We start from the raw sequence: 23,415 nt of genomic DNA on the forward strand, positions 1-23,415 counted from the left end.
TCACACTTACAACCCTGTTGGAACATCACCAGTGGGGGCCCACAAGGTCATTATTATGGTCGATGAGAAGCAAAGGTAACTTTGTACAAACCCCTCCATTTCTTGTTCGCTTCTCCCAAGAGGAAGCCCATGTATAATTTAAACGACCTCTTGTTTTCATTAATTATGTATCTGATGAATTGCTACTGAAGAAAAGAATCTGGACTTTTCATCTGTGACAAATCCTCATTGTTATTTTACATATAAAAGGAAAAGGAATCCATGACATGAACTAAGAACATAACTGAATAAATATGGTGTCACAGAGAGTTGGAAATATAGCATGTTAAATTATAGAAATTGCACATAGTTCTCTGTAAATGGGCCATACTGCCTCTATTCGTAAAGAGCAAGGTTGCACACAGGTATATCTGACGATATTTTTCTCACTCCAGACACTAAATGTGCATCAGTTCGGACAAGGACATTTTTTTCTTTATAGGGAGCCAGGTGATGCCCTTCTTATGTCCTTGGGTCAATTTGACTGCCAAGCTTCCTATATATCAAGGCAAATCTTTTTTTCTAGGGATCTTCAGCCTGGAGTTAGTAGAAATTATGTTTAACTTCATGCCAGCTTCTGCCAGGGAGGCAGAGAGAGACTTTGGTTTCTACTGCCTTTTGCTATACAGTGGTACCTCTGGTTATGTACTTAATTCGCTCTGGAGATCCGTTCTTAACCTGAAACTGTTCTTAACCTGAAGCACCACTTTAGCTAATGGAGCCTCCTGCTGCTGCTGCGCCACCAGAGCACAATTTCTGCTCTCATCCTGAAGCAAAGTTCTTAACCTGAGGTACTATTTCTAGGTTAGTGGAGTCTGTAACCTGAAGCGTATGTAACCCGAGGTACCACTGTACATCTTCTGTAGCCCTGTAATATATTTTTATTCTGGGTGGTATTCCACTAACTTTTACTCAGAGTGGTCCAAAGGATCAAAAAAGATGCTCGGAAGCAGCAAAGGAGCATAAATGAATTGACCTACTGTTCTCTCATTTGTTCTCTCCCCATATGTAGTACATCTTATCCCTTTCAGCAGGTTGGGCATTTCCTACTTTGAAGGGGAGGGGTTATAGTCATGGGCTCCTGAGCTTGCGCCCTTAAGCCACAAATAATTATAGGGATGAACCTGCAGGTAGGTGCCCTTCTACCAGCTCAGAATATTTCTCTGTCTTGCACAATATTGTCTGACTGGCAGCAATCTTTCCCATCACCAGCTTGAGCTGGAGATCCTGCTTTAAGCTGGACTTCAGATTCAAATGGTCTGAGGACACATGGTGCGGCCACCTTGCTAAAGCTGAGCAGGCCTGGTCAGCATCTGAATGGGAGTCCATCTGAATGAGAGACCACCTGAGAACCCTATGCTTTGAGTTCTATCACGGCGTCCATGGACTGGCTGGATGCAGAGGCATGATGGAAGGCACCTGCCGGGGAGCCCCCTAGGGAATTCCCAAGGGAAGAATGCTCTGAGCCAGGGGATTGGTGGGGGGATGACAATGAGCAGTCAAAGGGAGAAGAGGGAGCAGACTGGGAGGAGGAGGTTCGGGAGCAACAGGGTTTAATGAGCAGGAAGAGTCTGTGGCAGAGAGCTGTGCAGACTCAGAAGCTGAGTGTAGGCAGGCTGTGGAAGAAGTCATGGAGTCTTCCCCTCCTGCTGCAACCAGCTCCCCTGCCCCCTGGTCTCCCAGAATGTGCAGAGAAATGCAGAGGGCAGAGCAACAAGAGGCAAGCAGGTGAAGGCTTAGGTTACTAGGGAAGGAATCAAGGGAGGAAGCTTAGAGAGCTTAGAGAGCTGAGGGAAGGTGGGGACCTTTAGTCCCCACAGCTGCTTCATTAGGCAAGACCTCCTGGAAAGAATTGCTGTGGCCACTAGGCCTGAGCTGTGGCTTGTTTCCTTGAATAAAGAGTAAACTTCGCTGGCTTTGGGTAATTTATTGTTTTATTGCTGACTTACACCTGACTCCAACCCCGACACAGGGACCGGGCTATAGCTCAGTGGTAGAACATCTGCTTTGCATGCAGAAGGTTCTAGGTTCAATCCCCGCATCTCTGGATAGGGCTGGGAATGTCCCCTGCCTGAATTCTTTGGGAGATCTATTGCCATTCAATGCACACAATAAGGAGCTAGGTGAACCAATGGTCTGGCTCAATACAAGGCAACTTCCTACTCTCCTTGATACAAGGGATTGAACTTTGGACCTTCTGAATGCATGCCTATGCTCTACCCCGGGGATATGTTCCATTCCCAAGATGGGAGAGTTGAAATAGGGAGCATAAAAGAAGATAGGAAATTACTCCCTTTGCTGCACATCTTGTCAAGAACATGCATACTTCTCTGTCTGAATGTTAAAGCACTGTGGGTTTTGTCTCAGGTTGGGAACAGGGGAATTCTATGTTTATTTATGAGAGTGGTTCTATGTAAATATTTCACACGGCCATGCCCATTGCGGCCCCTGGGATCAGTCAGCCCCTTCAGCATGGATTATGTCCCTTTGCCATGCAAACAGCTGGAGTTCTTCAGTTAACTCAGATTTGTGGATGAACACTAGAAGGGCAAATGCCTCCTGTAGGTTCTCTCTGTGTGTGCTTTTCTTTTTTAAGCTTTCAAAATGCATCTGTTGACAAGATATAAAAGGCACCTTTCTCCTCCTTTGATGCGCAGATTTCTGAAGAAGAATGTATTCAACTTGGAATCACAAGAGACAAGATTTCTGTGATTTCCCCAAACGGAGGAGGAGCAGGTGTTAGATTAACAGCACGTATCACACCGAGATGAGAGGATTCATATCCACTCATGGATCCTGCATCGTAGAACTGTGAGCACCACTGAATAACAATGAGAAAATTAGATTCTGAAAAGCACCACTAAGAGTGCTAGATGCCATCTCAATAGGCATAAAACTGGAGGTGTTCTGCAGCAAGGTTAAATTTAGAAAGAAAGTGATTAGCACTGAACTATCCCCCCCCCCAATAATGGGCACAGAGGATTCGTAATTAGTTTCAGTTCAAGACAGAGTACACGTTAGTGCAGTCCATGTTTCCATATTTCTGCTTGGAGAACCTGGGCTCAGCAGATCTGCAGCTGTAGCAGAAACCAGCGAGCTGCATAGGAATACCACCTCTCGCTTTCCGCTGTAATAAATTTTAGACTCTTGTTCAAAATCAGGTTTCTAGCTCTTGTTGCTATAAGCTCAGTGGCAGAGCACACGCTTTGCATCCCAAAGGTTCCAGGTTAAATCCCAGCAGGGCTGGGAAAGTCTCTTGGCTACCACCTGAAAAGCTTCTACCAGTTGTAGATGTTAATAAGCTAGAGGAGGCAAGGGACTGACAAATAACAAGGCAAGATTCCTCCAAAAAAAATAAAATGTAAGCCCCCTTGAGTTAGTACCTCTACACACATAAGTGCATGCCATCCATTCCAATGTCTTGCCCACATTTAGTGCATAACATAATAATAATAATAATAATAATAATAATAATAATAATAATATATTATTATTATTTATACCCCGCCCATCTGGCTGGGCCTCCCCAGCCACTCTGGGCGGCTTCCATAGAAACCAAAAATACAGTAAAATATCACACGTTAAAAACTTCCCTGAACAGGGCTGCCTTAAGATGTCTTCTGAATGTCAGGTAGTTGTTTATCGCTTTGACATCTGCTGGAAGGGCATTCCACAGGGCAGGCGCCACTACCGAGAAGGCCCTCTGCCTGGTTCCCTGTAGCTTTGCTTCTCGCAATGAGGGAACCACCAGAAGGCCCTCGGTGCTGGACCTCAGCGTCCGGGCAGAATGATGGGGGTGGAGACGCTCCTTCAGGTATACTGGACCGAGGCCGTTTAGGGCTTTAAAGGTCAGCACCAACACTTTGAATTGTGCTCGGAAACGTACTTGGAGCCAATGTAGGTCTTTCAAGACCGGTGTTATATGGTCTCGACGGCCGCCCCCAGTCACCAGTCTAGCTGCCGCATTCTGGATTAGTTGTAGTTTCCGAGTCACCTTCAAAGGTAGCCCCACGTAGAGTGCATTGCAGTAGTCCAAGCGGGAGATAACCAGAACATGCACCACTCTGGCGAGACAGTCCGCAGGCAGATAGGGTCTCAGCCTGTGTACCAGATGGAGCTGGTAAACAGCTGCCCTGGACACAGATTTGACCTGTGCCTCCATGGACAGCTGTGAGTCCAAAATGACTCCCAGGCTGCGCACCTGGTCCTTCAGGGGCACAGTTACCCCATTCAGGACCAGGGAATCCTCCACACCTGCCCGCCTCCTGTCCCCCAAAAACAGTACTTCTGTCTTGTCATAACATAGCTTTAACATTTCCCTCCCAACAGCATCTCAATCAGTGCAAGAGGATGGCACCATTTATGCCATTTTCCCAATGCTTCACCAACCCACCTCTGCTAAAGTAATAGATCAGCCATTGCTCTTCAAGTTAATGCACTGTGTTTTGTTTCTCTCACTGGTTGGTTGGCCCTAAATCACCACATTCTGGCTACCAGACCATAGCACTCCTTCTGGATTATGGGAGCCCCACTTTTTAATCTTCCACAATTATTTTGATCAGCCACAGCCCTGCCAGCATGCATGCTACAAGCGAACAGTTTCCTAGACAAATTACATAATTTGGGTCGCTTCAAGAGGACCTGTTCATTGTGATTTGTTTGTGTAATGGTTCTAGGGGTTGCTCGTGCATAAGCAGGTGCCTGTCTCCCTGGCTGGGTGCAAACACCTGGCTGGGTTGCCAAAGTGAACCTTTTCTGTCCGGACAGCCACTCACCCGTGGCTGACTCAATCGCTGGCAGAATCCGTGAGTGGGCATTTCTTAAACTTCTTCCAGCAAATAAGTTCTTTGACGCCTAGTCTCCGCCTACCCTCTCTGCGCGGAAGCCTTCTGCGCAGGGGGGGCGTGGGCAACGGAGGACCCCTACTCTCCCTGCTGATCCCAGGCAAGGAGTCATGAGACCGCCTCGCCACTTCCCCCAGCTGCCCCCCTTCTCCACTGGTGCTATGCTGATTCTCTTCCCCAGAAGATGGGCTGCTCCTCCCAATCCCTGGACGCTCTCTGGAATCCCTCTGGCTTTCGCTCTCCCCCTCCAGTACTGATGGCAGTTCCCTGACAGTTTGCACAAAGTTTGTCGGGATGTTAACGTGTCTCCTCTTTCTTGAGCGTTCATTCTGATTTATTAATGGAGAGGTTATATGATGTTGCATCAAATGAGTGCTATCCCATACTTTCCTATCCATTTCCCCTCTCTCTTTTCCCTTTTTGTAAAAAATCCAATTCTGGGGATGGGGTGGGTTTGTTGAACAAGAGTGTCGAATCCGCTTTAATTGCTTAGCCTGGTTTTTCCAGGATGGGATTGAATCCCACCTGAAAATAGTGATAGTCTGGAAGCACCCATAGCTCCTGGTTCAGGCCATCATTTGGACCATCACCAAAAGACCTGCTGGATCAGATGAGAAGTCTATCTAACCCAGCACCCTTTTCTCATGGCGGCCAACCAGATGCCCATAGGAAGTCTGCAACCAGGACATGAGCTCTCACTGGTATTTTTAGAGGCCTGGTATTTTTAGAGGCCTGTTGTCTCTGTTACTGGGGACATATAGCTGTGCTGACTAGTAGTTATTAATAACCTAATCTGCCATGACTTTCTTTAATCCCCTTTTCAAGCCATCCAAGTAGTGTCATAGTTTAACCATCTGCTGTGTGAAGTACTTTTGCTGGTCTGCCCAGGATCTTCCACCACTGAGCTTCACTGAATGACTCCAGGTTCTAGTGTTGAAGTGAACAAAGGGAGAAGAACCTCTCTCTATCCTGCCTCCTAGCCATGCATAATTATATACACCTCTATTGTGTCCTACATTACTTGTCTTTTTTCTTCTTCTTTTTGTCTTAGTGGAAAAGCTTATTAAAGGAGAATTGGGTGGGGTGCTCTGTGCTCTATAATTACATATTCTGCCTGTTTCCTCTGTGCCGATTACCATTATTCATCCAACAGGCTATAGTGCATAATCATTGTGAACAAAACACACAAATCCAACTGCAAGCAAGTTTCTACCGCTGATGAAATACAAATGTTGATTTTGTGGAATGAGAAACAGTAGCAGGATGGAAGCTAAAAGCAATTTCAGACTCCTCTATTACAGGAGCATCAAAATTGAAAGTAATCTGTTTTTATGTATCTGGAAGTACCTTCCACTTTGGTCTGTGTGCATTCTAGATATATGACAACTAATGCGTTTCATCGACTACTAGGTTAATATTCTCATTTAATGGCTACTTCCTAGGCAGGAAATGTACCTGCCATTAGGTTCTTTGGAAGAACTGGGTTTCCAAGATACAGAGCACTTTCTGCAAACTTTTGTGGCGCATCTCTTACATTGAGATTAATGGCAAAAACCTGAATGGGCTTCAGGACCTTAACATCAATATAATAGAGCAAAGTTCAGTGTAGGTTCACAGGACCATGATTAATAAGCCATATGTATGTATTCAATATGGATTTTTCTGACATGGTTGTACATTTACAGGTTTTCACTCTAATCTGTTTACCCCAATAGATAGTGTCGTTCCCTTTCCTCTTTTTTATCGGAAATATATTCCACATCATATCTGACACAGGGCTCATCCACACCTCCATTTGCCCCACCACTTTCACTCTAGAAAACCTGCAGTTTTGTGCTGAATCAGTACAATTGGCAATTGGTTTTCCTCAGTTTCCCATTTGTTCTGATTTAGTGCTAAGGAGTAGTTTTCCAGGGGAAAGCAGAGGGGCAAAAGCAAAACCACCCAGAACCATATGTAGGAAGCACAGGACGCGTAAAAAAAACCCTTCTCAGATTCATGATTTCTAGTTATGGGTCAAGAAGAAGTGAGGGTGAGGGAGATGTTCGTGGTGAGTTCTGGCACCTCTTTTTCTAGCAAAACAGCACTGACTGTACTCAAATCATAACTCAACAGGCCATATTCAGAAAGGGTTGGGAAGCAAACACAAAGCAGGGGGGTGGAAGAGACTAGTCAAATGTGTCATGAGTTTTCAAGCTGAGCATGGCAGTAGATGTCAGAGTCTTCTTCCCAGTGTGGCTCATCAGTAATAGGCAGGAAGCAGTCTGTGCATAAGAGGAGCTGTGGGAGTTCTCAAAAGTTAACAAATTGGCAAATCACTGAACCAGTCAGTCATGGAATTATTGTATCATTCTTAAAGCAAGCACCTCAGGGTGCAAAGCATAAAAAGGTTATGAGAAGTCAGTTCAAACCAATATGCATCAAATTGGAGCTAATGTTGAGCCTGAGAGCTTAATGTATCCAATACGACCAGTTTCCGTAGCTGGGAAGCATAATACACAAAAGGTGGTGAACCAAAAAAGATGTCTGTGGAGGCAGAGGCAAAAATTCTGTAGGAGAACATCAGGCAAAGTGAAGCCAGAAATGTCAGTGAAAATGAAGGCACCATAGGCCATGCAAAGCCTTGTAATTTATTTAACACCAGAAGTATAGAAAATCAATTTATACCTTACTCCAAGTTAGCTGAGCGCTCTCTCTCTCTCTCTCTCTCTCTCTCTCTCTCTCTCTCTCAGTGAGGGGGCTTTGCTGTTGGAAAGGCTTCAGCTTCTAAGTACTGTAATTTAGCTCCTGAAATGTGTGCTAATGGCAGGTGAATGGCTAGATATCCCATTCAAAGAGAATTGAAGACCCACACACATGCACACATGGGGTAGGGAGAGAGCTCTATGCTTTCAGGCATCAAGCTGAGAAGTTTCCCTGAGGCACAAGTCTTCAGATCTAATAGCAAGACAGATTGATCCCCTGATTTATAAGTGCTTCAGGAGAAAGTTCAGATCTAAAAATCAATGCTTTGCGGCGAAAGAGTTCTTGTGTGGTCGGAATAAGAAATACTATTAGGTAGGCATAGTGTAAATCTAGAAAACCTTTTCCAACTCATAGCTCAAATAAAGGCATTTATGAACCAAGGGCTGGGTATGAAACTTACATTCATAACTACAGATCATCAGCCTAGCCAAAAGAAAGGGGAATGTAACACAGGGAGACTCTTGGTTTCTCTCCCACCCACCCCTAGTAGTTTAGGACTAGAAAAGTAGCCCCACTGCTCACTGAATACTAAAAGAGCTGTCCAAGGTCCTGACAAGGAGGGTGGGAAGGGGCAATACAGCTTGGTTGGACTGGTGAGGGACCCTTCTGAGCTGCTGAGGCCAGTGGCTGATCCCTACCATCAAATAATAATAATAATAATAATAATAATAATAATAATAATAATATAGTGTGCTGCCAACCCTGACTTTCCAGATTCCAACATGAAATGTGAATATTCCATGCCCATGGGCAGATGGTGGTGCTGATGCTCTTGCAGGAGAGGCACAAAGTGGCCAAACTAGCATCTGTGCACAAGGACCACAGTCTGTGAAACCTCCAGGTGGCACCTCAGGCCCAAGAGCATGGAAAAGAGCCAGCCTGGTGCTGCTGGAGCTTAAGTGTCCAGGGTGGCACTGGGAGAGGACCGCCACTGGGTCTCCCACCACTCACCCCTGAAGCCAAATACTCCTTGCTCATGCATTGCTTCTTGGCAGCTGGTTAAAGGGACAGTGACAACTCCCACAACCAGGCAGGCTGCTGCAAATTTGGTTGGAGCCGGGCAAGAAGAGGCAGAAATAAATGGAAATAAAGTGAGTGTGGATGAGTGAGCAAGCTAAGCTTTTGGCCTTGCCCAGTTGCTAGGTTACCTAGTGCACATGGCGTTCTATCTCTCAACAAGAAAACAAGAGCCAAAGGGGGGGGGGCGGTGCTAGCTCAATGCATGGGCCAAGCAATTATTTGGTGACAAAAAAAGGAAAAGGCAGGCAAAGTGAGATTTTGATGTGCCTGAAATTGACACTTTGAACAAACTTGAATTTTAACATCCCAGTTAACAAGATGATTCAAAATGATTTGTGTGCTAAAACATTTTCTTTTGTATTTGAGAAAGATAATCAAAGATTGCTGCGTTATTCATTTTTGCAATTTAAAATAAATTTACCAGTTTCAAGTTTTGTGCTTTTCATGGGGCAGGCACGGAGGTGGGGGGGCAGTCATACAAGGAGTTAGTTTTGCCTAAGGTGCCTGGCACCAGCACTGACTACAGTTAGCATGAGCCCAAGCCAGCATGGTCAATGGTCAGGGATGATGGGAGATGTAGTCCACAAAATAGTTGGCTGCCCTGACCTAGCTCATGTTTTGCATTGTGTGAGGTGGTGCAGAGGTCAGGGTGGTGCAAATGCTCCGGTGGAGTCAATCTGGTGCTCCTGAATATGTTGTTGTTGTTGTTGTTGTTTAGTCGTTTAGCCGTGTCCGACTCTTCGTGACCCCATGGACCAGAGCATGCCAGGCACTTCTGTCTTCCACTGCCTCCCGCAGTTTGATCAGACTCATGCTGGTAGCTTTGCGAACACTATCCAACCATCTCGTCCTCTGTCGTCCCCTTCTCCTTGTGCCCTCCATCTTTCCCAGCATCAGGGTCTTTTCCAGGGAGTCTTCTCTTCTCATGATGTGGCCAAAGTATTGGAGCCTCAGCTTCACAATCTGTCCTTCCAGTGAGCACTCAGGGCTGATTTCCTTAAGAATGGATAGGTTTGATCTTCTTGCAGTCCATGGGACTCTCAAGAGTCTCCTCCAGCACCATAATTCAAAAGCATCAATTCTTTGGCGATCAGCCTTCTTGATGGTCCAGCTCTCACTTCCGCTCCTGAATATGCTCCCTTGCTATTTGTTTTGCCCTCTCCGTTAAGGCAGAGAAAGGGATCAAGAGAGCAGGGCTCCTGGGCCCTGCTGCCAGAAGTATACAAAAGGAAAGCATTTGGCAGCACAGAAAGCCGAGGAGGTTGTAATGGACATTTTCTCCACTGCTGAAAGGCTGATCAATCCTTTCAGTGAGTTTCAAGATGATTCAGTGTGTTCAGGTGTTTGCACAAGTGAGGTTACAATTCATTTGCTATAGGCTGGACAGAAAGGTGAAAAGTACTGATGGAATTCTTCAACAACTATTTGCTTTCCCCTGCCCGGAAAATTTATTCTCCCATCAAAAGGCATAACCTGGAAACATACAGTGATCAAACCCAAAGAAAAGCTGTGCTTTCTGCGAAGATGTCATGTTGCAGTGTGTCGAGAAATTCATTGCAAGAGGAGGGCAACAAAGATGGTCAGTGATATAGAAAGTAAATCCTATTTTTGAAAGCTGAAGGAACCGGCTATGTTTAACATGAAGAAGTATAGGCTGAGAGGTGACATGAGAGCATTCAGGTATTTGAAGGGTTGTCACATAGAAGAGGGCAAAAATTCAGACCTTGCAAGTGTCCCCATTTTCCAGGGACAGTTACAGATTTACAGAAGCTGTCTCAGTTTCTGATTTGATCCCAGAATGTCCTACATTTCTTTAGGATGTCCCTATTTACACCAGAGAAATGTTGTGGGGTATGTAGTTATGTGACCCATGAGCCAAGGAGTTAAGTAACTATACAACCTTTAGAAGACATCTGAAGGCAGCCCTGTATAGGTAATTTTTTTGTAATGTTTAATGTTATATCATGTTTTTATATACAGTGGTACCTTGGGTTAAGAATTTAATTCGTTCTGGAGGTCCGTTCTTAACCTGAAGCTGTTCTTAACCTGAGGTAGCACTTTAGCTAATGTGGCCTCCCGCTGCCGCCGTGCGATTTCTGTTCTCATCCTAAAGCAAAGTTCTTAACCCGAGGTACTATTTCTGGGTTAGTGGAGTCTGTAACCTGAAGCGTCTGTAACCCAAGGTACCACTGTATGTTGCAAGCTGCCTAGAGTGGCTAGGGCAGCCCAGTCAGATGGGTGGGGTATTATTATTATTATTATTATTATTATTATTATTATTATTATTTCCTATTTTCACTGAGGAAATGTTGGAGGGTATGAAGACTTATTTTATGCTGGCCCAGAAAGCAGAATCCAATGTACTTTAGTTGTAGCAGGGTTGATCGCAGATGCACATGAGGAGAAATAATGTAACAGCAAGAGCAGACAATGGAAACTTTGGTGACCAGTGGGCTCTCCCTCACTGTAGATCAGAGGCTAGACATATATCTTTTGGGGCTGCTATAGCTCTGGATTCCCTGCACTGAGCAGGAAGTTGGAAAAGATAACCTAGAATTCCCCTCCAACTCTATGGTCTTATAACTTCTAGTAGGGCACGGCAAATGAAAATGAAAACTTGTATTGACTCTTTGGGATCTGTTCCATAACTCCTCCATAACTTATTAACTTTCTTTAATCTAGAAGGCTATCTTGCTAATATCCTCACATTCCACCCCCAGTCCCCCAGAATGTTGCAACACACATTGCTATTATCAACAAACAACATAATGTCCTTCCAGCCGCTGGTGATCTTGGAGAAAGTTTTTCTGAACTGGTTCAAACTTTCCTGCAAAGTACAAATGGATGCCTTTGGACTTTGGCACAGATCCGTACAACTTCAAATGAGACAGAAGAGCTGCAGCTGAACAGCTGGTGGTTCCCAATCCATTAAGAGCTCTGCAAAGGAACAGCAACTGCAAACCTACAATTCAGTTGGAAAAAGCTTCTTCCCAGTGGAGGAAGGAAGGAAGGAATGATTTCAGAAATGTGCCTTGCATATTATATGGAAAGATGTAGGACACTACTTAATAGAGAATGTTTTGTTCAGGGAACTGAGAGTAAGAACTAAGATGTGGCCATGAAGGATGGCTAAGGATATTTCTTCATGTGCTGTTAAAGAACTTCTGAAGATCAGTTGTGGACAGAATGGAGGGGCAGCATTGCTTACGTGACCTCCAGCCGAGCCACCACTGCATACTGGGAAGAAGAGAGAGGCAAGGCAGTGGCGAGGTCAGCACAGTGCAAATGCACCAGTGGAGCATTTGCACCACAGCAACCTTGCCACCACTTTGCCCCTCCCCCCTCCATCCTGGTGTGCAGCAGCTACCTGGCCAGGGGGAGGTCAGGTAAGTGATGCAACCCCACCACACCATATGCTAGTGCTCAATATTATATTCTGCACTTCAGATGCTGATGCTGCAGTCCTTTGCATCAGCCAGAAGCCACAATGACCTATTGCTCTCAGTTGGCCATAGTTGCAAACTGGGTTGCTGTTTTTAAGTCTGGGTGCAAAAAATCACCAGTGCTATTGGACCCCAAACATCCACTAGATCAGGGATGTCCAACCAGTAGATCGCGATCTACCGGTAGGTCCCAGGTTGATCCTGGTAGATCGTGGGATCCTTGTCGTGTACAAAAAGTTATGGGGGGGAAGTTAAAAAAACTCTGTACAATCCTCCCCCAAAACAGCTCAACAACTCTGAGCAATCCACCCACCTCATGCACGCTCCTCCTCCCTCCAGTAACAATGGGGAGATCACTGCCATTTTTTTTCATACTGGGAGTAGATCACAGTCTCTTGGGAGTTGGACATGCCTGCACTAGATGTGATACAGTGAAGGCTTGGCGTGGCGAGTTCCCGCCTCCCCCCAGTGGCAATAAAGACACATGACACAGATATTTAAGGTTAATGGGCTAAATATGGCCACAACGTTATTGGTTTTATGTGTGATGGGCTGCTTACTGTAGTGTTTCAACACGAAGAATTCTCTGATCTTGGAAAAGACATAACATTTCCAGAATCAATATATGGTGATTTTTTTATGCTACCTACATGGGAAAAAAATAATGGAGGATGTCAGTCATTCCTGATGCAGCCTGCTCTACCTAGCAATGTCTTCATTTCCTGACAAGGCCGTGCATGCCACCGGCCAATAATGCGATATATCAACACCTCAAAGTGGCGAATTGCCATGTGCTGCAGTGGAGAGCTCTCAGGTAAAGATCATTTACTCCTTTTCCTCACCACGGCTTATGTAGGAGAAAACATGCTTGGTGTCACTTGGGTACTGGATAGTACAGCATTCTGAGGCAACAAGCAAAGAAACAGTTGTACAAGGAGGGACCCTGCCTTGTTGTTCAGTTACCCTGTGAGTCAGTTTTGTTTTTTGTGTTTTTATGCTGAAAACCAGCCTGTGATCCTTGGATAAAGGGTGGTATAGAAATGTAATTAATAATAATAATAAATAGTAGTGTCTCTGGTCCCATGCTGCAGAATACTCTTCCAGCAGAGATTCAGAGATTCACTTTTGACTTTCAGGATTTTTTTAGATTCAGGTAGGCAGTCGTGTTGGTCCGACGCAGTCGAAATATATATATAATTGTCCAGTAAAGCACCTTAGAAACCAACTAACTTTTTTCTTGGTATAAGCTTGCGTGTGCATGCAAAAACCCTGAAGTCCTTTTTCTACTAACAGACCTATGCAGCTGTTTAAAGCATTTTTGATTTGTCAGTTGTTTTAATGATTATTTTGTTTTATATGTAGAAAACACACACACACACAAATAGGTAAATAAAATACTGTGGTGATCAATATGGACACATATTCATATTTCTTTATGTTCTATCCCGTCTTTTGATCTGGAAGAATCCATAACAAACTAAAGTGGGTGGTAGTGTACAATAATATGCAGTAGATTGTCCAAATCTCTGAGTTTCCTTTAAAAACAAATAAACAAACCAAGGTGCAAACTTTGAAATTACAGAGAATCATTAAGCTGAATGACCAATCAAACATTAAGCAGCTGCAGTGGCCTTTGGTGGGTCAGGGAGAAGCCCAGGACATTAATGTCATTAATATATTTATAAAATCATTAATATATTTGGCCTTTCCATCTCAACAACCCCATCCTGAGTTGTGACTGCAAGCCTGAGATTGGGAAAGTGAAAAAAATGTGCACGTCTCTCTCTTTCTCTTTCTTTCTTTCTTTCGGGGAGGTTAGGCTATGGCAGCAGCTACTACTGATTATCTTCTGGATTTTAGGAGCATACTTTTGATAACATGAGGATTACAACCAAATGGGAACTGTTGATTTTCCTGGCTTAGGAGAGGACTTTCACAGATCTTAATGGGAAACAAGCAGAAAGGAAAGGAGTTGCTTATTCATCATAAAACAGCTGACTTAATCCATAGGCATAGCCAGTAGGAACCCAAGGAATGAGCTAACAATGACTTCCGGAGGCGGCACGAACGGCAATGGTGGTCCTCTTCCTTCTGTGAAGGGGAAGCTCCGCGGAAAACGGGTCGTCCGCTACGGCGAAGCGGAGACCCGCACCGAAAACCCACAGGCAGCAACAGCCTGTGGTCCTGGGACTCGACGGGCGCCAGAAGCGGCCCCCAAAACGAAGAAGGAACCCCGTAAGGGGCTCCGGAACGTGGAGGGGGTATCGCGGCGCTGTGAGTCGATCGCTATTCCCGTGGGGTGAAGCCGCACAGCTGCTGTCGGTGAGCGCTGACCTTTCTTTCTGGAGAGATCGGATTCCAAAACAACTACCCGTGAGTAAGAGGAGACTATAAAATTCGAGCTCAAATTATAGATAAATTTGGCTGAAAGCGGAGAGACGTTAACAGGAAGTCCGTCTTCCGCTGCTGCTTAAACATCAAAGCAAAAGACTCTGAGGCTTGGAGCCTTTGAAGAGGCATTAAAAGAAAGATTGATCTTTGCATCCATTGAAACTGCTTTTGTTTAAAGTGAAGACTCAATCTAATTTGGGGATTTATCTTCTTATATGGACTGTGCTAAACTTCTTTTTGGAACTGCATTTACCATTGAGAAACCCAGGTATTGGGACTGCCTGAGCAATAGAGCTGTCAGACTACAGATTTTGTTACTTTGTAATTGGGACTTGCTACAATCTGAGTGCTCTTGAACTAGATACTTTGAAACATCATTTTGCCACTTGTCAGAGACAAAGTAATACATTCTAAACCAACTCTGCTAAGACATTTTAATTGAAGGCTCTTGGAAATTTAATTGGACTTTATTGAACTTTTCTGATTTGGCTTCTTCCCTCATAACATTAGGAGCTCCCTCTAGAGGTTTTTGGTCTTATAGAAGTGACTTAGCTTTACTTTCTCTTTCCTTTCCTCCTATTTAATTGTTTACTCTCTGGGCTGCTGTATTCCCATGGGAACAACTCAGCTTGACCTTGACTGCTAGACAAAATTGGCATGAGTGGCGCAAAAAAGAAAGAGGGCAGAATTAGAACCAGACAAACAACTTTAACCTTGGCCTCACAGGCATGTAGATCTTCTGTTCCTACTCTGCCGGTGGCAGGAGAAGAAGAACCTGAGCAACCACAGTTGGAAGATATGGCTGCAGGAGCATTGGGTTCGACTTTAGAGAAAATCTTGGAAAAATTGGACACTTTGGATAAGAAAGTAGACGAGCAAACGGTCAAGATTGACCAAAATGCAGCCTGCCTAAATAAGATAACTGCACAAGTGGCCCAGAATGCACAAGCAATTGGACAGTTATCTGAAGCCACTGCTGAAAATCGTAAACTGGCTGAGGCAACTAGTCAAAAAGTGGAAAATTTAGAACAAGAGGTAAAGCCACTGCACAAACAAGTAGGCGAGCAACAGATGTATCTATCTATGATAGAACTTCGGAACCGGGAAAATAACTTAAGATTGAGGTCGATACCAGAACTTGAACAAGGAAACTTAATTGAGTTCCTGACTAAAGAATTTTCTAAATTTTGGTCTTTAGAAGAGGAAAAGGATTTTAAAATTGTGTCGGCCTTTAGACTTGGAAAGTCTGCAAGGAAGGACAAGCCCAGAGACTGCTTGATAACCCTGAGATCAAAGGAGGAAAGAGACAAAATACTAGGCCTTCATTACGAAAAGTCACTGGATATTTCGGACAGAAGAGCTGAACTTTACAAGGATATCCCGAAACAGCTTTTGGACCTTAGATCCATATATCTTGAATTGCTTAAACTGTTGAGGAGCAACTCAATCATCTTTAGGTGGGAATTCCCTCAGGGTTTATCCTTTACCTTCAGAGGGAAGAAGGTTAAAATTAAAACAGCAGAAGACAGAGATAAATTTTTGATTGCTTACGGAGAGGACCTTCAGAAAGGGATTGAAACACCCCTGGGGCCTGGACCATTAGTTGTACCCCCACCTTTGGAACCTGAAGATCCTGAGAAAAAGATACCACCACCAGAGCAATAACAGATCTATTCAGGATGTCTCTGCAACTTTTGAGCTGGAATATTAATGGATGCAACTCCCCGGAAAAAAGGAGGAAGATTTTTCATATATTGAAAAAAGAACAATTGGACATTATTTGTCTGCAAGAAACACATGTGACTAGGCTCCATAAAAAAGTTTTAATAAATAAAAGATTAGGCCAAGAATTTATTTCTTCAGATAAAGTGAAGAAAAGAGGAGTGGTGATCTATGCAAAGGAGAGCCTGTCACCAAAATTTAGAAGAAGAAGAAGAAGAGTTTGGATTTGATATCCCGCCTTTCACTCCCTTTAAGGAGTCTCAAAGCGGCTAACATTCTCTTTTCCCTTCCTCCCCCACAACAAACACTCTGTGAGGTGAGTGGGGCTGAGAGACTTCAAGGAAGTGTGACTGGCCCAAGGTCACCCAGCAGCTGCATGTGGAGGAGCGGAGACGCGAACTCGGATACCCAGGATTTATTTTTAAAGATGAACAAGGAAGAATTTTGGCAATTGAGCTACAATATCAAGGAAAGAAGTTTTTAATATTAGGAATTTATGCACCGAATGAGGGGAAATCGGAATTTTATAAGAAGTTGCATGAGAGTATGCTGGATTATCTGGACTATGACAACATCATAATGATGGGCGATATGAATGGGGTGGCATCAACTAACATGGATAAGTCACAAAGCCAAAGTGTAACAAAGGATGGCAGACTACCTAAGACTTTTTTCGAACTGACTGACAATATGGACTTGATTGATATTTGGAGGATAAAGAACCCCTTGGGAAGAGAGGGAACATTCTTTTCTGAAGCCCAACTGACATGGACAAGAATTGACCAAATATGGACATCCAGAGGGTTGGCACCTAAGATCAGAAAGGTGGAAATCTGCCCAAAGACCTGCTCCGACCATAATGCACTAAAGATGGACATGAGACTACAACCAGCTGGCTCTTTCAGATGGAAGATGAATGACAACTTGTTTCGAGATCAGGAAATTACCAAGAAGGCCCAAAAAACTTTGAAAGATTATTTCGAGATAAATTTGAAAACAACGGTGGAAAAAAGAACTATCTGGGACGCAAGTAAGGCTGTGATGAGGGGGTTCTTGATACAACAGAATGCTGTTAAGAAAAGGGTACAAAATGAGAAAAAAGACATTATTTTGGAGAAAATTAAAGAATGTGAGAAGAAATTAAGATCAAAACCGAAGTCACAGCCCATTCTGAGAGAAATTAAACTTTATCAGGCACAATATTCCAGATTGATAAATTGAGTGGAAAGTTAAATTAATGAAACAAAAAACATTTGAATCGGCAAATAAATGTGGGAAACTGCTAGCCTGGCAGTTGAAGAAGAGACAAAAAATGAATACAGTTACAAATTTAGAGATTGAAGGGGAAAATGTACAGAACCCTATGGAGATTAGGAAGTGTTTCCAGAGGTATTTCAAACAACTGTATACTCAAGGGCCACAAGATGAGGCTGAGATAGAACAATTCTTGACAAAGAATGGACTACCAAAATTGTCACAAGAGAATAGATCAATCCTGAACTGCAGAATTACACGACAAGAGATGGAACAAGTCATTCAGAACATGCAACTGGGCAAATCTCCAGGGCCAGATGGGCTTACCTCCAAGTATTATAAGACATTGAAAGACTACTTGATACAACCACTGATGGAGGTAGGCAATGAAATTTTGGAGGGGAAGAAGGCGCCGGAATCGTGGAAAGAGGCCTTTAACACCGGTCTTGAAAGACCTACATTGGCTCCCAGTATGTTTCCGAGCACAATTCAAAGTGTTGGTGCTGACCTTTAAAGCCCTAAACGGCCTCGGTCCAGTATACCTGAAGGAGCGTCTCCTCCCCCATCATTCTGCCCGGACGCTGAGGTCCAGCGCCGAGGGCCTTCTGGCGGTTCCCTCATTGCGAGAAGCAAAGCTACAGGGAACCAGGCAGAGGGCCTTCTCGGTAGTGGCGCCCACCCTGTGGAACGCCCTTCCAGCAGATGTCAAAGCAATAAACAACTACCTGACATTCAGAAGACATCTTAAGGCAGCCCTGTTCAGGGAAGTTTTTAACGTGTGATATTTTACTGTATTTTTGGTTTTTATGGAAGCCGCCCAGAGTGGCTGGGGGGGCCCAGCCAGATGGGCGGGGTATAAATAATAAATTATTATTATTATTATTTATCACATTGATACCCAAATCGGAAATGGAAAAAACACAACTTAAGAACTACCGTCCCATCTCCCTCTTAAATGTGGATTACAAAATATTTGCAGACATTTTAGCAAGGAGACTTAAAAAAGTTTTAAATGAAGTAATTCACAAGGACCAGGCAGGCTTTCTCCCAGGTAGACAGTTGTTTGCTAACACAAGGAACATTATAGACATTTTGGAACTCTTGCAAACAAACATTAATACAAGAGCCGTGCTAATCTTTATAGATGCGGAGAAGGCCTTTGACAATATTTCCTGGAAATTCATGAAGAAAAATTTGGAAGGGATGGGAGTGGGTCGGGGGTTCGAAAATGGGATAGATGCAATTTATTCAGAACAAAAGGCTAAATTGATAGTTAACAATGTGGTTACAGAAGAGTTTAAAATTGAGAAAGGGACATGACAAGGCTGCCCTATTTCCCCATTGTTATTTATTTCAGTCCTGGAGGTGCTCTTGAATATGGTTAGAGGAGACCAGTTGGTTAAAGGAATTCAGGTCGGAGCGAAACAGTACAAACTTAAAGCTTTTGCAGATGACCTGGTTTTGACTTTACAGGAGCCAGAACCCAGCATGAAAAGAGTATTACAATTAATCCAAGAGTTTGGTCGGGTGGCGGGATTTAAACTGAATAAGCAGAAAACTAAGGTATTGGGGGAAAACTTGACAGTTACAGAGTCAGAAAGGTTTCAGAAAGAGACAGAGTTAAACGTGGTTAAAAAAGTAAAGTACCTAGGGGTAAACATAACAGCAAAAAACCTGAGTCTTTTTAAGGATAATTATGAGAAATGCTGGTCAGAAATTAAGAGAGACTTAGAAAGTTGGTCAAGACTGAAACTTTCCTTGTTAGGCCGAATCGCTGCTATAAAGATGAATGTATTGCCAAAAATGCTGTTTTTGTTTCAAACTTTGCAGATTGTGGACAAAACGGAATGCTTTTGGAAGTGGCAGAGAGATATTTCCAAATTTGTCTGGCAGGGCAAAAAGCCCAGAATTAAGTTTAAGATACTAACTGATGCGAAGGAAAGAGGGGGCTTTGCCCTGCCAGACTTAAGGCTGTACTATGAATCAGCAGCTTTCTGCTGGTTGAAAGATTGGCTGCTTCTTGAAAACACTGATGTTCTAGATTTGGAAGGATTTAACAATGCTTTTGGATGGCATGCATATTTGTGGTATGACAAGGTTAAGATTCATAAGACTTTCAAGAACCATATTGTCAGAAAAGCAGTGTTTAATGTCTGGACAAAATACAAAGACTTATTGGAAAATAAAACTTCAAGGTGGCTTTCACCATTGGAAGCTAAGGCCCGGAAAAGACTCAATATGGAGGCCAAATGGCCGAAGTATTGGGAAATTTTAGAAAAAGATGGAGATAGTTGGAAGTTGCAGAGTCAGGAGAAAATGAAAGATAATGTGTGAGACTGGTTGCATTACGCTCAGATTAAAGAAGTTTTTAAACTTGATAAAAAGTTAGGATTCCAGGTGGAAAAATCAAAGTTAGAAACTGAACTTCTAGAGCCTAAGACTAAGGTACTTTCGAGAATGTATAACTTGCTGTTAAAATGGAATACACAAGATGAAACGGTCAAATCGGCTATGATAAAGTGGGCACAGGACATTGGTTATAACATCATGTTTGAGGACTGGGAGAGGTTGTGGACTACTGGGCTGAATTTCACTGCATGTAATGCGTTGAGAGAAAATGTTATGAAAATGATATACAGATGGTATATGACCCTAGTCAAACTTGCAAAAATATACCACTTGTCTGATAACAAATGTTGGAAGTGTAAGGAAAATGAAGGAACATTCTTTCACCTCTGGTGGACCTGCCCTAGAGTGAAGGCTTTCTGGGAAATGATATATAATGAGCTGAAAAAGGTATTTAAGTATACCTTCCCTAAGAAACCAGAGGCCTTCCTTTTGGGTATCGCCGGCCAGAAGGTGTTAAAGAAGGACCGAACATTTTTTATGTACGCAACAACAGCAGCAAGGATACTTATCGCTAAGTATTGGAAAACCCAAGATCTACCCACGCTGGAAGAATGGCAGATGCAACTGACAGACTATATGGAACTGGCTGAAATGACGGGCAGAATCCGAGACCTGGGAGAAGAGACGTTGGAAGAAGACTGGAAGAAATTCAAGATCTATCTACAAAAATATTATAAATTATATGAATGTTAAGGAGGATGCTAGAATGTAAACAAGTGGGCACCATTGAGATAGAGGAAGTGATATATGAAGATAAGTTAAATTTAAGAAAAGATAAATTTTTGGAAAATTTTTAAGTTATATTTAATTCTTTCAGATTTGAATAAAGGTTATTAAAAATTAGTGATATAATATTGGAAAATTAGATAATAAGAATCGAAATAAGGGGATAAATTTGCTGGAAAAATCTTTTTGGCTAGGAACGCAGGAGGGGGAGATGCGAGGGAGTCCAAAGAAGTTAAGAAGATTATGTTAAAAGATATGTTTTATGGTACTGTTTATTGGAATTGTAATTAAATTAAAAAATTGCTAATAAATATATTATTTTTTTTTAAAAAGGAATGAGCTAACAATAGGGTTTGGGGGTTGTTTTTCTATCATCTCTTTGGAGGTTATACAGCAGATCGGGAGAAAGGCTTCTATTTCCACAGAGATGAGAAGAAGAAGTGGCAGCAGGGGGTCCAGCATACAAAAGGAATGTATTTTAGACAGACGAAATGTGGCCTCATTCCATTTCTGAAAATTGGTCACACGCCAGTAACTTGAGAGAGATGATTCATTTCAGTGACCTGATTGCATTATTGACCAAGATTCCACAATGACCTAGAGAACTAAGTGCATGGGTTTTTCCTCCCTTGTAAAAATGATTTGTGTGTGCCACTTTGTCAGTCTTGCTTTTAAAGCTGTGAAGGCCCGGTAATGTAGGTGCCAACAGCAATCTGACACCTTGGGATGTAGAAGTAAAAGAAAGAGTTTAAAAACTCCCCAAATTCACCTCTCCCCTTGTTTTCTCCTCCGGTGGGCATGAATTATGTTTTTTTTAAAAAAAATGTTTGTGGGGGGGGGGGAACATAAATGTTGCAGGTTCCTTACCTTTAAACCAGGAGTGAACCTGTGGTTCTGCAGATGCTGTTGGACTTCCAACTGTCATCATTCCTGACCTGTAGGAACGAAAATCACGAAAATCATGCTGACTGAGGCTGATGGTAGTTGGAATTCAACAACTGGGGGGCTCTTCGTTAAACTAGGTTCAGCCACCTCCAGGGATATCATTGCCAAACTCAGCACAGGGGTTCCTGAGTCAGGGAGACAGTCTTTGTCATTGTTTGAGGCCATTTTGAATCACCTTGGTGAGCCCAAATGTGACTTTGGGATGACTCCACCCAATTTCTAGCAAACACACAAATTACGCTATCCATTCAAAACTCACATTTTTTTTCCTCTCAGCGAAACCCTGGGCAGTGCTAATAATAAATAAATGCAGTTCTCTATCTAGATACCACAAAGAAATTGCCTGATGGACATATAGCCTAACAGCTGATAATCAATGAAAAACTCTCTCCAAAGAAGATTTCATTTCTAGCTCTTACGGGTATAGTTGTCAATAAGCCTATCCAGGTTTAATTTGCCTTAAACCTTTTAAAGAATGTATCAGCTGCCATCTCTAGATTCCCTGCATTTGTGCTAATGGCATCCTGCAATAATGAATTCCATAGGTTCGTTGTATCTTGTTCATTTGGGTAAGACTTGGCACCACCTTGACTGCACTCTCAAACTACATTAGCATCTTCCCCTCTCTTGTTTGTACTTCTGGAGCCAGCTAAATGTGGATTTTATCCAAACCCTGCTCTCTCTCCCTTGCCTCTCCCTCCTCTCCATTTGCCAGTTAAACTGAGAAGTTAAGAGACTTTCTCAATACACGATGTACTTCATTGTGTGTTGCCAATAGGCAAGCCCTCTCCCTCTTACCAGATCTTGAACAAGATTTGTATCTCAACATTGCTTCTCTTGATCGTGATCTCTGCCCTTGACCATGGGCGCTGTGTGCCAAAGGCTGCAGGGTATGAATTAAGCAAATAAACAAATACAAGATCCAAACTGAAATCTGGCCAATATATCTCAAAGAGTAACTGAATTCATAATTATTGTATTCTACAATCTGGCTGCTTCATCTATTATATTTGGCCTTGATCCAACTATATTTGTCAGCAGCTTGTCATACAAAATACCTAGCACAAGTGGTCCTTTGCAACAGGTGGTGTCCCGATAGCAGCACTATTCATATATTCTTATTGGCAACATTGGCTTATAGGTAGGCATAGCTGGCATTGTTGCAAGCAAGCACATTCCTGTATTTATCCATCTCAGAGCACATACAGTACAAAGCAAGATGCACGGTGCTTTTTCAGAACCTATTTTGTTTCATCTCACAAATATTTCCTCCCCCTTGTCAGTGACGAGAAGTGGCAGGACTACAACAAAATTGCCAGAGTGAACAGGACTATATTAAGCCCAAATAAAATGAAGGGGCGATGCTGACACATTGATTACCGTATCCTAGCCGCGATTAAGTCTGAGCAGCTAGGAGCTATAAAACCCGTAGTGACTGGAAAGGATATACCTTAAAGCAACTAAATTATGCCTATATTTTAAAGAGTGCAGTTCAGAGCTTAAACAGCAGTGAACAATTAAAGAGACCGAACCCCACATGCAGAATAGGAGGCTATCAGGTTATCTATCACCTCTTGCCACCCTAGCAGAATGGCTGACATAAGACAAGGGAATTCGGTTGCACAATTGATGATTTATTTAAACAAATAAATCATACTAAAGGTTGGCAGCTAATGCATTGGTGGTTGATGCTGAAAATGACTCTCTGCTCCTCTTAGCCAAGCTGCCCAGTGGCGTAGCATGGGTTGCCAGCATACAGGGCTGCACTGAGGGAGGGAGTGGGCAGGAGGAAAATGGACAGTGTCTGCATGTACATTCAACTGCCTAAGGGCATCCGCGTCACCCAGGAAAGATAAGAAAAGAAGAGTCATTCTGTT

At 43.2% G+C, this 23,415-nt stretch overlaps 1 long non-coding RNA gene across 2 annotated transcripts in view; it reads right to left on the reverse strand.

Moving 5' to 3' along the window:
- LOC310838208 overlaps positions 1-21,530 on the reverse strand; it is a 32,274-nt gene extending 10,744 nt beyond the window's left edge. For both annotated transcript variants that reach the window (XR_014560806.1, XR_014560807.1), the window contains exon 1: positions 21,461-21,530. This is a non-coding gene — a long non-coding RNA (uncharacterized lncRNA). The remainder of the gene's footprint in view (positions 1-21,460) is intronic.
- Positions 21,531-23,415: the final 1,885 nt, after the last annotated feature.

Source organism: Podarcis gaigeae, assembly GCF_964106915.1.
Source record: "Podarcis gaigeae genome assembly, chromosome: 2".
In the NCBI taxonomy this organism is placed as follows: Eukaryota; Metazoa; Chordata; class Lepidosauria; order Squamata; family Lacertidae; genus Podarcis; species Podarcis gaigeae.